The following is a 10678-nucleotide window of genomic DNA, read 5'->3' as shown; positions in this document are numbered from 1 at the left end:
CTAACTGACTTTAAGTGAGTTCTGCATCTAAAGTCTTTATTTCCCCATCTATAAAACTGAGAGGATAAATATTTTATGTGTCAGTTTAAAAAACAAGTGAGAGCCAAAGAAGGTAAGCAGTAGCATCCCAACTCAGAATCAAAAGCTTTGATGAGAAATCGTAATCGAGTACAGATTCACAGACAGACACAGACACACGGACACACGGACACAGAGATGGGGGAGAGGGAGAGAGATGGAGGGGCGAGAATTTGAACTGATTGCCTCTCTGTCCTCCACTCCATTTGTCTCCATCTGTCCGCATCCTGAATGTGTGGTTTGGTTCCAGAAGGCAGCCCCCTTGGGGAATTGCTTCAGTCTGCATTGATTAAACTCAAGACACCTGTCCTATTACATTAGAGATGTGTGGTATGTCTGATACAGGTCTGTTAGTTTGACCTGCATCAGACATTATACCCTATTTATTTCTTTTAGTTATGGAGATATGGAGAAATGGAGATATGGTCCTTGCTGGTTTCTAGAGTCCCCAGCTGGGGACACTATTCCCAAATAACCTCAGGGCCCATGGGCATTAATTCAGGCTGTGTGTGGAGAAGCTGGTTCTGGACACGTGGTTGATGCCATTTAGTCTCAGCCAGTGTTGCCATATGGGAAGAGGAACCCAGCCTTACCAGATGTTCCAAATTTCCAAACGAAGACTGAAATCTGAATATTTTTAAAGCAAAATCCCTCAGCTTTTAAATGTTAAAATGAATTCAAATAAAAAAAATGACTATGTGGGCCAAATAAAACCTGTCCGTGGGTTGGAGCTGGCTGGTCTGCAAGCTCTGGTCTATCCAGACACTGTGCCTCACTGGCATGCAAGGGGCAAGCAGAGGAAGAGGCGGGACATGGTGATGCTGAGCCAGAGAAATGTGAGAGAAGCTCTGGAGGACCCCTTTTCTAAGGGACCCTCTTTCGCAGCCCTTCCTGACAGAAGGTGAGAGCAGGTCAGAAGCTGAGAGACTCTACTTAGACTAGAGGAGCCTTACTGGTTAGCCAGGTAGGTGGAGGTTCCTGGAAATATTACCACATTCTGCTTCCTATTCCTAGCACATAGTAGGTCCTCACTAAATGGAATCAACTATGATTCATTGTCCTACATGCCTCATACACAATGCAGGTCTCTGCTCTGTTCCAGGCACTGCTTTGTGTCCTAAAAGCAAGCAACACAGCCTCCTATGGATAATAGCTCCCCATGTTTATATAGTAAGTAAGGTAAAGAAGAAATATAGTGTATGACTTTTGGAAAAAGAAAATATTTAAGTGAAGATACCCCTGAGATGCCCACACATCTGCAGCACTATGAACAATTGTCAAGTTACAGAATCAGCCAGGGTATCCATCAACAGATGAATGGATTAAAAGAAAGTGTTATGTATACACACAACAGAATTTTGTGCAGCAGTAAAGAATGAATCATTATTTGCAAGAAATTAGATGGAACTGGAGATCCTCGTGTTAAGTGACATAAGCCAGATTTATAAGGGCAAATATTGCATGTTTTCTGTCATATGTAGAACTAGGTCATATTCACATATGTATATATGAATATGATCTATATACATGATCTTTCTATATATAGAAATATCTAGATCTATGATCTCTCTATATACATATATATATAGAGAGAGAATATTATGAAACAAATTGCAATGTACAATAAATAAATACTAATAACAATTAAAATAAGTAAATATTCTATCTGAATACGTAATGGGAAGAAATGATTGATTCTGGATACAGAAGACACGTAGGATATGGCTCTCTTCATGTGTGAGGGTTACATTCAAGCATATACTCAAATAACTGACAGCTTGCACCTCACAGCTGAACTACCTAATGAGAGTCCAGATGGTAGAGTTGCTAATTTTATGTGCTAACATGACTGGGTTGGGGGATACATGGATTATTGGTACAGTAGCCAATATTATTTCTTTATTCACATTGGGAGTGTCTGAGAGCAGTTGTTAGAGATTAGATTTCAACTCATCACTCAGATGCAAGATTCTTTTTTTTGGTTTTTCAAGACAGGGTTTCTTTGTAGCCCTGGCTGTCCTGGAACTCACTCTGTAGACCAGGGTGGCCTTGAACTCAGAAATCTAATCTGCCTGCCTCTGCCTCCTGAGTGCTGGGATCAAAGGTATGCATCACCACGCCCGGCCAGATGCAAGATTCTTGCCTCTCCCCCATCTATTGAGGCTTAGAAAAGGGTAAGTTCACACTCTATTCCATACCTGTAACATCCTCTTCTCCTGGTGCAGGACACTTGAACACCCGATTCTCTGGCCTTCAGACTCAAAGGGAAGCCGACTTCTTGCTTCTCTGGGTCTTTTTAGCTTTCATAGTTGTTTGCGCCAATTCTCATCATAAATTTAATTCAATCTATATTTATATCTGTGTGTCTGTCCATGTGCATGTATATATGTATGTATGTATACATGTATGCATGTATATGTCTGTCTGTCTGTCTGTCTGTGGTGCATTGAATAAGAAATGCCTGCTCCCTCCCCACCAGACTCAGGGACTTAAACACTTGGTCCCCAGTTAGTAAGAACTGTATGGAGCTGTTAGGAGGAGGTACCTTGCTTGAGGAAGTCATCACTAGGGATGGGCTTTGAGAATTTTAGCCTCATGACACTTTCAGGTTGTTTCCTCTGTTTCATGCTTGCAGTTGAAATGTAATCTCTCAGCTTTCAGCTCCAGTCTTCTGCTATCATGACCCCACCCCCACCCCAAACATTACAGCTTCTCCCTTTAGAATCCTAAACTTAAATAAAAAGTTAACCAATACAGAACTTGGTACCAGTAGTGGGGTCAGTCTATCTATCTATCCATCCATACCTGTGTTTACTTACCCATCCATCCATCCATCCATCACTTACTCATCTATCCATTTGCGCTATTTCTCTGCAGAACTCCTACCTTCATTTGGCAAGTCTACTCTCAGGTATTTATTTATTCAAGAAAAATGAAGACATTCATCCATAAAAAATTTTTTGAAAAAAACATACATAGCAGCTATGTTCCTAACAATATAGGGCTAGAAACATTCTGAATATCTATCTACAGAGGATGGCAGAGAATCTATATCTAGAACTATTAAAGGGCCAAGAATTGGTGGCTACATAGGTTATAGGCCCCAGGGGAGAGCCAATAATGTTCTGCCAAGTGAACATAATATTAAAACACTGACTTATTACTATATTCATAGATCAAATAATCTCTCATCTCTCATCAGAGAAGCTTCTCTTTCCAGAAGGTACAATTAACATAGAAACCCTCAGCTGGTCACTGTATAGAGAACAAAATACTCTGGGATTCTCAGTCCTAAACAGGATGTTATTACACCCATCCCCGCCAAGGCTCAGGAATCTGTTTAGAAGAGGCAGACAGATTGTAAGAGCCAGAAGTGGTGGATAACTTCAAGTAAATGTATTTTCCAGACATAACAGGTAAGATCCACTTATTAATTTATGGAGATGTGACATTATGAACAAAACTCACTCAAGCTCCAGCTAAAGGTCCACCTAGAGGAGGAAAGGTTAGCACATAAGGCCACCACTAATTGAGGACCCATTGGCATTTTATAGCTGCTAGGAGAGAGAGAGAGAGAGACAGAGACAGGGAGAGAGACAGAGAGAGAGAAAGAGAGAGAGAGACCCTTTTGAAAATGATGTGACCCCTGGCAAGCTGACCAGACACTGTAACAAGCCTCAATCCCAAGACTAGCTGGGCAACAAAGAATGGTAGGGACTTGAACCTAAAGAATGGTCTGAACACGTTAAGACTCCCTTCTCAAATAAACATTTCTGGAGAGGAGAAATAAAAAGAAATAACTTTAAAGTTGAGAAACTTGACAAATGCTTCCTCAGCCAGTGACCAAGGCCAGTGTCACCAGCCATTGAGATGATGATGACTGCTAAATGTCCTCTATTGTCATGGACTTTGGAATGCTCCCCGTTTGGAGGAAACAACCTGTGCATAAGCTATGGAAGCATGGTGGTCTATCTTTAATCCCAGGTCTTGGGAGGCAGGGACGGGGAATCCGTGCTTCGAGGTGGTAAGCAAACTCTTCCAAGCCCGGCATTCAGCTAGAGACTCTGTGTCAGTGAATAAATGGAAGAGAGATACAGGAAGACGATTGTCATCAACCTCTGACCTCCACATGTGTGTGCACATTGATGCACAGGAATCTTCGAAGATGTGAACATGCATACATACATACATACATACATTCATGCGTACGCGTGTACATACACACTCATGCACCCCTGGAGCACACACATACACACATTGGAGCACACCCCAAATGAGGAACATTTTACAAAATCCTTCCCTGGTGCTCTCAAAGTTGTCAAGGTTACTAAAACAATGAAAGCCTGTGAAACTGCCAAGGCCAAGAGGAGACTAAGGAGATAGGAGGGACAAATGTCACAGGATCTTGAGACAGAAATAACATTAAGTCAAAGCGGAGGGAATCTGAGTACACTGTGACCATATGACTCATTAGCTATGAACAAGGTATCTTAGGAATGGGAGATGATAATAGGAGAGAATCTGGGAAAGATGTTTAGGAGCTCTCTGCCCTTGGCAACTTGCCTAGGCAAGTGAATAATGCTAATACTAATATCAATAGTTTGATATTATTCTAAAATTAAAATATTCTTTAAAATGCAGTCTGAACTAAAGTAAACACAAAAGAATTTTAAAAATGGGGTCTTGCACCAGTGTAAGGGCTCAGCTAATAAGGTGATTGCTAACGTAGAGGGATGCTGGGGTGGGGCGGGAGAGGGTGGATGGGTGGGGGAGCACCCTCATAGAGGCAAAGGGGAGTGGGGAGAGGCAGATGTGGGATGGAGGGTTTTGTGGAGGGGTAATAGGGATATCATTTGAGATGTAAATGACTGGAATGATTAATAAAAAAGAAAAGAGAGCAGAAAAAAACCAAAGAGAACTATACAAAGAATCAAAAAAAAAAAGAAAAAGAAAAAAAGCGATACACACATATGTGTAAAATAAATAAATGAATGTTGCAAATATCTTCAAAAATGAAGTTGGAGCTCCCTGTGTAAGCAAAAAACAGCGTTATCTTTCTCATCCTTCTTCATGCCCTCTGCGTGTCTGAGCCTTCCTTTTTGTTTTTTTATTTTAAATATGTATGATTGTTTTGGCCTTCTGTATGTCTGTGCAACATGTATGTGCCTCATGCTCTCAGAAGACGGATAAGAACCCGAGGAACTGGAATTACAGATAGTTGTGAAACACTATGTGTGTGCTGGGAGCTGAACCTAGGGCCTCTGGCAAAACAGCCAGTGCTTTGAAACATTGAGCTATTTCTCCATCCCCACTATACCCATGCTTTTTGAGATAGGGTCTCCTTGTGTAGTCGTGGCTAGCTTGAAACTTGCTTTTTAGACCAAGCTGTTCTCGAACTTACAGAGATCTGTTTGCTTCTGGCTCCCAAGTGCTGTAGTTAAACATATGTGGCATTCTGCCCAGTTGAGGCCCAGTTTTATCCTTCCTTCCTTTATTCCTTTCTTCCTTCCTTCCTTTCTCCTCCTCCTCTTCTCCCTCCTCACCCCTGAGCCAAATTCTGGAGAATGCCTTCTGTATTTTAGTGTTGTTTTGGGGTTGCCCAATAGTTGGAATTTCAGGGGCTTTAACATTCAGCCTAACTTATGAAAATGGCTAACTATGGATCAGATCAAAGTTGCATCTCTTAACCCAGTGCAAGCCTGAATCAGATCCTCACGGGACAAAGGAGGGGAGCAGAGCACAGGCTGTTCTGTTCTGACCCCTTATTCTCCCCCTTTCTCCACTGCTCCAGTTTCTGACGTCAAGATGAGGGAGATGGGGTGCTCTGGCTGGTGCTGTTTCACTTTGGCTGTTCTCACCTACATCTTGCCAGAAAAGCAGCTGGAATCTTTGTCTGGTGGAACACTTGGGAAGCCCTCTTCCCTTTTGATCAGTCTTTCAAGAATGGGTGCTTTCCTTTGTGCCAGCTACTGTTGATGGCAAGGCACAACCAAAACACACTCCTTTCCCCAAAGGGAATAAGTGATAGGTTATTATGGAACCCAAAATGAATAGTGTTGGCATTCCTTCTATGCTCTGCCCAACAGTTACCTAGCAACAGCCATGTCTGTCTCCTCTCCATCCAGAGGCAATCCTTTGTCCCTCTGGGACAAATACCACACACACACACACACACACACACACACACACACACACACACACACACACACCTGCCCCTGATTCCTTGTTCCCTTTCCCTTCTCCCTTACACTCTATCTCCTGTCATTGTCTCTTATCCCCTCACCTACCCAGTCCCTCTGAGGCAAATATGACTCCTTTGTGCTGAGAACTTAGTCTTGGGGGTCCTGAGTCAGTACTTTCCCTTGCAGGAAATCCCTGCTACGGGTTTCTGTTGCTATCTGATGCCACTCTTAGCTTTTAGGTTGCTGGAAGTTGGTGGTGTACTAAGAATACATTCTAAGGGTGTTTCTTTTCCTAGGATCTTTTAATAAGCAGCTCTCACTTCCCATATTGCTTTATGAAACCATTAGTAATGTATTTCCTCCACCTGGGAGCCTAGTTCTGACACCAGCTGGATGTCGAATAATTCAATTCATTTCTGATGATAACATTTGAAGGTTTTGATAGTCACAGGATGTTAGGTCAGACACAGGGGTGGCCAGTGGAATGCTTTCAGAGGAAATAAAAATAGCCTGAGATAATTGGGCTCTGGGGCTCTGGTTTAAAACATTTTAATCTACACTCTCCAAGTTCAGTCCTTTGGTCTTATAGAATCTTTAACAGAGCTGCAGCTCCTGTCTCTTATCTTCTTTCTCTGTCTTCCTCCCCCTCTCCTCCAGCTCACACTGTTTTGATGTCCTCCATCCAAAGATCACCAGGAAAGCCGCTCTGTTGTGTTACTTCACACAGGAGTCCTTCTGGTCATCCAGGATAGAGAGTGCAGACAGCGGGGAGGAAAGGGTCCATCCAAATACAGCCTGGTGAGCTAATACCTGCTGGAGCTACTTACAGGAGCACTCACAGGAACATGGGCAACTTGGGCAGCTGTGTCACTGCAAAGCCAACTCCAACATGGGTAATGTTGCATAAATCCTGCACTCCCGGAGATCCCTGATATCTTACAGTTCCACTGACCAGCTTCCTCTCCCCCATCAATTGTTTGTTTCTACTGTAGCCTCTGATGGTGGCGGGAGCAGGGGTGTGTGAGTATTTCTTGTAAGTTGCTTGTGGATTTCATGAGCTTCCCACCTCCCTACAGAAAGACTATTTCAGTTTGGAGGTTAACAGCTAAGAGACTCTGGGGCCAATCAGATTGAATAAATTGCTCCAAGCACTGGGAGAACCTACATTATGGTGTCAGAGATCAGAGATCATTCACACCAAGTAAAAGTGTGTTTTAGCTGATGTGTGTTTACCACCTGAAATTCCTATCGAAACGGTAGACCCCAGTATCCCATATGTGGTTGTATTGTTACAGGAGATGACTGGAGAAAAGTGAGGTCACAAAGGTGGGCTCTAACACGACTGGAGTCCTTGTCAAAAGAGATTAAGGACCAGTGAGATGGCTCATCAAGTAAAGGTACTTTCTGCCAAGCCTAAGGACCTCAGTTCTGTCTTTGGGATCCACAAGGTTTAAGGAGAAAACAGGCTCCCACATGGTTTCTGCCTTACATGTGCATGCTATAGCGCACGCGTGTGCGCGCGCGCACGCACGCATACACACACACACACACACATACACACACACACACACAAAGAGGTCTTTCTGTTGGGGAGAGTGGCCTTGGATGGAGCAAGGAAAGCAAGGGGAAAGTGCTGTAATTACATTTTAATAAAATTATACAGAGTAGGAGAGTTAGCCCAGGGATGAAAAGCATTTCTTTTCCCTCTTGCACAGGATTTGGGTTCAATTTCCAGCACCCACATCATGACTTGCAACCATTTGTAACTCTAGCCTCAAGGAATCAAAGCCCTCTTCTGACAGTTTAGGGCAAGGTAGTGTACATACCTACATATAGGCAAAATGCTCATATAAAACTCCCACATTTACATGGCTGGAATGAAGCCCAGTGGGAAGAATGCTAGCCTAGCATGCACAAGGCCTTGGGTTCAACACCTAGTACCTTATAAATCTGGCACGTTGCTTTATACCAGTAATGGCAGCACATGGGAGGTAGAGGCAGGGGAAGTAGAAATTCAAGGTTATTTTTAGCTATATAGTCAGTTCAAGGCCAATCTGGACTACATGAGACTATGTCAGAAAGAAAGAAAGAAAGAAAGAAAGAAAGAAAGAAAGAAAGAAAGAAAGAAAGAAAGAGAGAGAGAAAGAAAGAGAGAAAGAAANAAAGAAAGAGAGAAAGAAAGAAAGAGAGAAAGAAAGAAAGAAAGAGAGAAAGAGAGAAAGAAAGAAAGAGAGAGAGAAAGAAAGAAAGAGAGAAAGAGAGAGAGAAAGAAAGAAAGAAAGAAAGAAAGAAAGGAAGGAAGAAAGAAAGGAAAAGAAAATAAGGAAGGAAGAAAGAAAGAAAGCATCATGGGACATGAATTTACTTGGTATATTGGCTGGTTGTACATTCACTTGCCATGAGTTAGTCATTTGAGAGGAAGGAACTTTGACTAAGAAAATGCCTCTGATTCCTAACAGAGGGAGATATAGACACTAAAGTAGCCACTTTCTGAAGCCAGGCGGACTTCCAGAGGAGGGAGGGGCCATCAACTCACCCCTAAAATCTTCAACCCCAAATTTGTCTTAATTACAAGATTGGCAGGGATAAAGATGGACTAGAAACTGAAAGAACAGCCAACCAATGACCATTCCAACTTGAGACCCATCCTATGTGAAAGAACCAATCTCTGACACTATTAATGATACTCAGCTATACTTACAGACAGGATTGGAGTATAACTGACTCCTGAGAGGCTGTATCCAGCCATAGATGGAGGCAGATGCCGAGACCCACAGCCAAACATCAGGCAGAACTTGAGAAATCTTGTGGAACAGTGGGGGATAGAAGTGAGCAAGCCAGAGGTGTCAAGGATACCACAAGAAGACTCAAAGAGCCAGCCTGGGACCATGGCAGCTCACAGAGCCTGGGCCACCAACCAGGAAGCATACAGGAGTTGGACCTAGACCCTTACATATTTGTAACAAATATGCAGTTTGGTCTTCATATGGATCCCCTAACAAATGGGGTTGGGGCTCTCTTGGTCTTTGTTTATGCCATTGGATCCCCTTCCCCCTACCTAGACTGCTTGGTTGGACCTCAGAGGGTTCATGCTGGGATTAGATGCCCCAGGGTAAGGTGGTGCCCATGGGGGTCCCCTTAAGAGAAGGAGAAGTGCCAATGGGAGAAAGGATTTGTAAGGTGGGACTGGGAGGAGAGGTGGAAGGAGGGCTGTGATCACGATGTAAAGTGAATAAAAAAATAAAAATAACAAAAAAAGGAGAGAGAGAGAGAGGTCCACAAGATGGGGAAGTAGAAGCAGGTATTGTCTTAATTTGTGGTTGATGGTGGAAGATGCTGGTGGTTCCATCCCTGGGCGGTGGTTCTGTAAGAAAGCATACGACTGGGCAGACCATGTGGATCAAGCCAGGAGGCAGCATCCTCCCCTCCCCCCCCCCCGCCCCCGTGGTCTCTCCCTGTCAGCTCCTGCCTTCAGGTTCCTGCCCTATTTGGGTTCCTGTCCTGACTTTCCCAATTGCCTTGCCCTGGTGTTTCATCACAGCAGTAGTAACTCAGACTAAGACATTTGGGTTATTATTTTTTTTAATTTTATTAACTTTATTATTAAAAAACCTGACAAATAAAAATATATCATGCAAAGTTCACCCAGCTCAGTGAACTTCTACACAATTAGAAGCTGCGGAGCTTCATGCTGGATTTTACACTTTCACTATTGAATATATTTTTATGCCCTTATCTACCACCCTAAACTACAAATCTTTAACAGAGTTAGGAGTTGAAAATAAGAAAGTGGGCTAGCTCTAGCTGGACATTGGGTGTGTATGATTTGGTGTGTTAATACATTACTTTATAAGAGGGCAGGCACGCCAAGCAAAGAAGTTGTCACTTGAATGGAAAAGAAACGGTATGGGATTTTGAGTACATCCTAAGTGACAGGATTAGTTATTTTTGCATTCATGTTACCAAAATACCTGGCAGAAACAACATAAATTGGAGAAACAATTTATTCCAGCTTGGTGTTAGAGGGTTTCAGTCCGTCACGGCAGGGAAGAGAAGGTGAGGAACAGCTTATGGTAGCTGGAGCATTTGGCAGAAGCTGTGCCACAGTAGACCAGGAAGCAGAGAGAAAATAGGAATCAGGAACAACCTTGAAGGGTCTGCACCTAGTGACCTACTTCTGTCAGATCTCATCCAAAGATTGCACAGCTTCCCTAAGCAATGCCACCACCAGGAGACAAGCGTTTACAAGAGCCTGAGATCCAGCAGGGATTTTAAATTCAACTCACAAAAGCATCCTTTGGGGTTGTTGGACTCCTGAGGAGGCTGTTTTGGGTAATGAGACTCCCTCTCTCCCTCCCTCCTTTCTCCCTCCCTCCTTTCTCCCTCCCTCCTTTCTCTCTCCCTCCTTTCTCTCCCCC

The sequence above is a fragment of the Mus caroli genome, chromosome 7 (assembly GCF_900094665.2).
Source record: "Mus caroli chromosome 7, CAROLI_EIJ_v1.1, whole genome shotgun sequence".
In the NCBI taxonomy this organism is placed as follows: domain Eukaryota; kingdom Metazoa; phylum Chordata; class Mammalia; order Rodentia; family Muridae; genus Mus; species Mus caroli.
Note: the sequence above shows the minus strand (reverse complement) of the source record.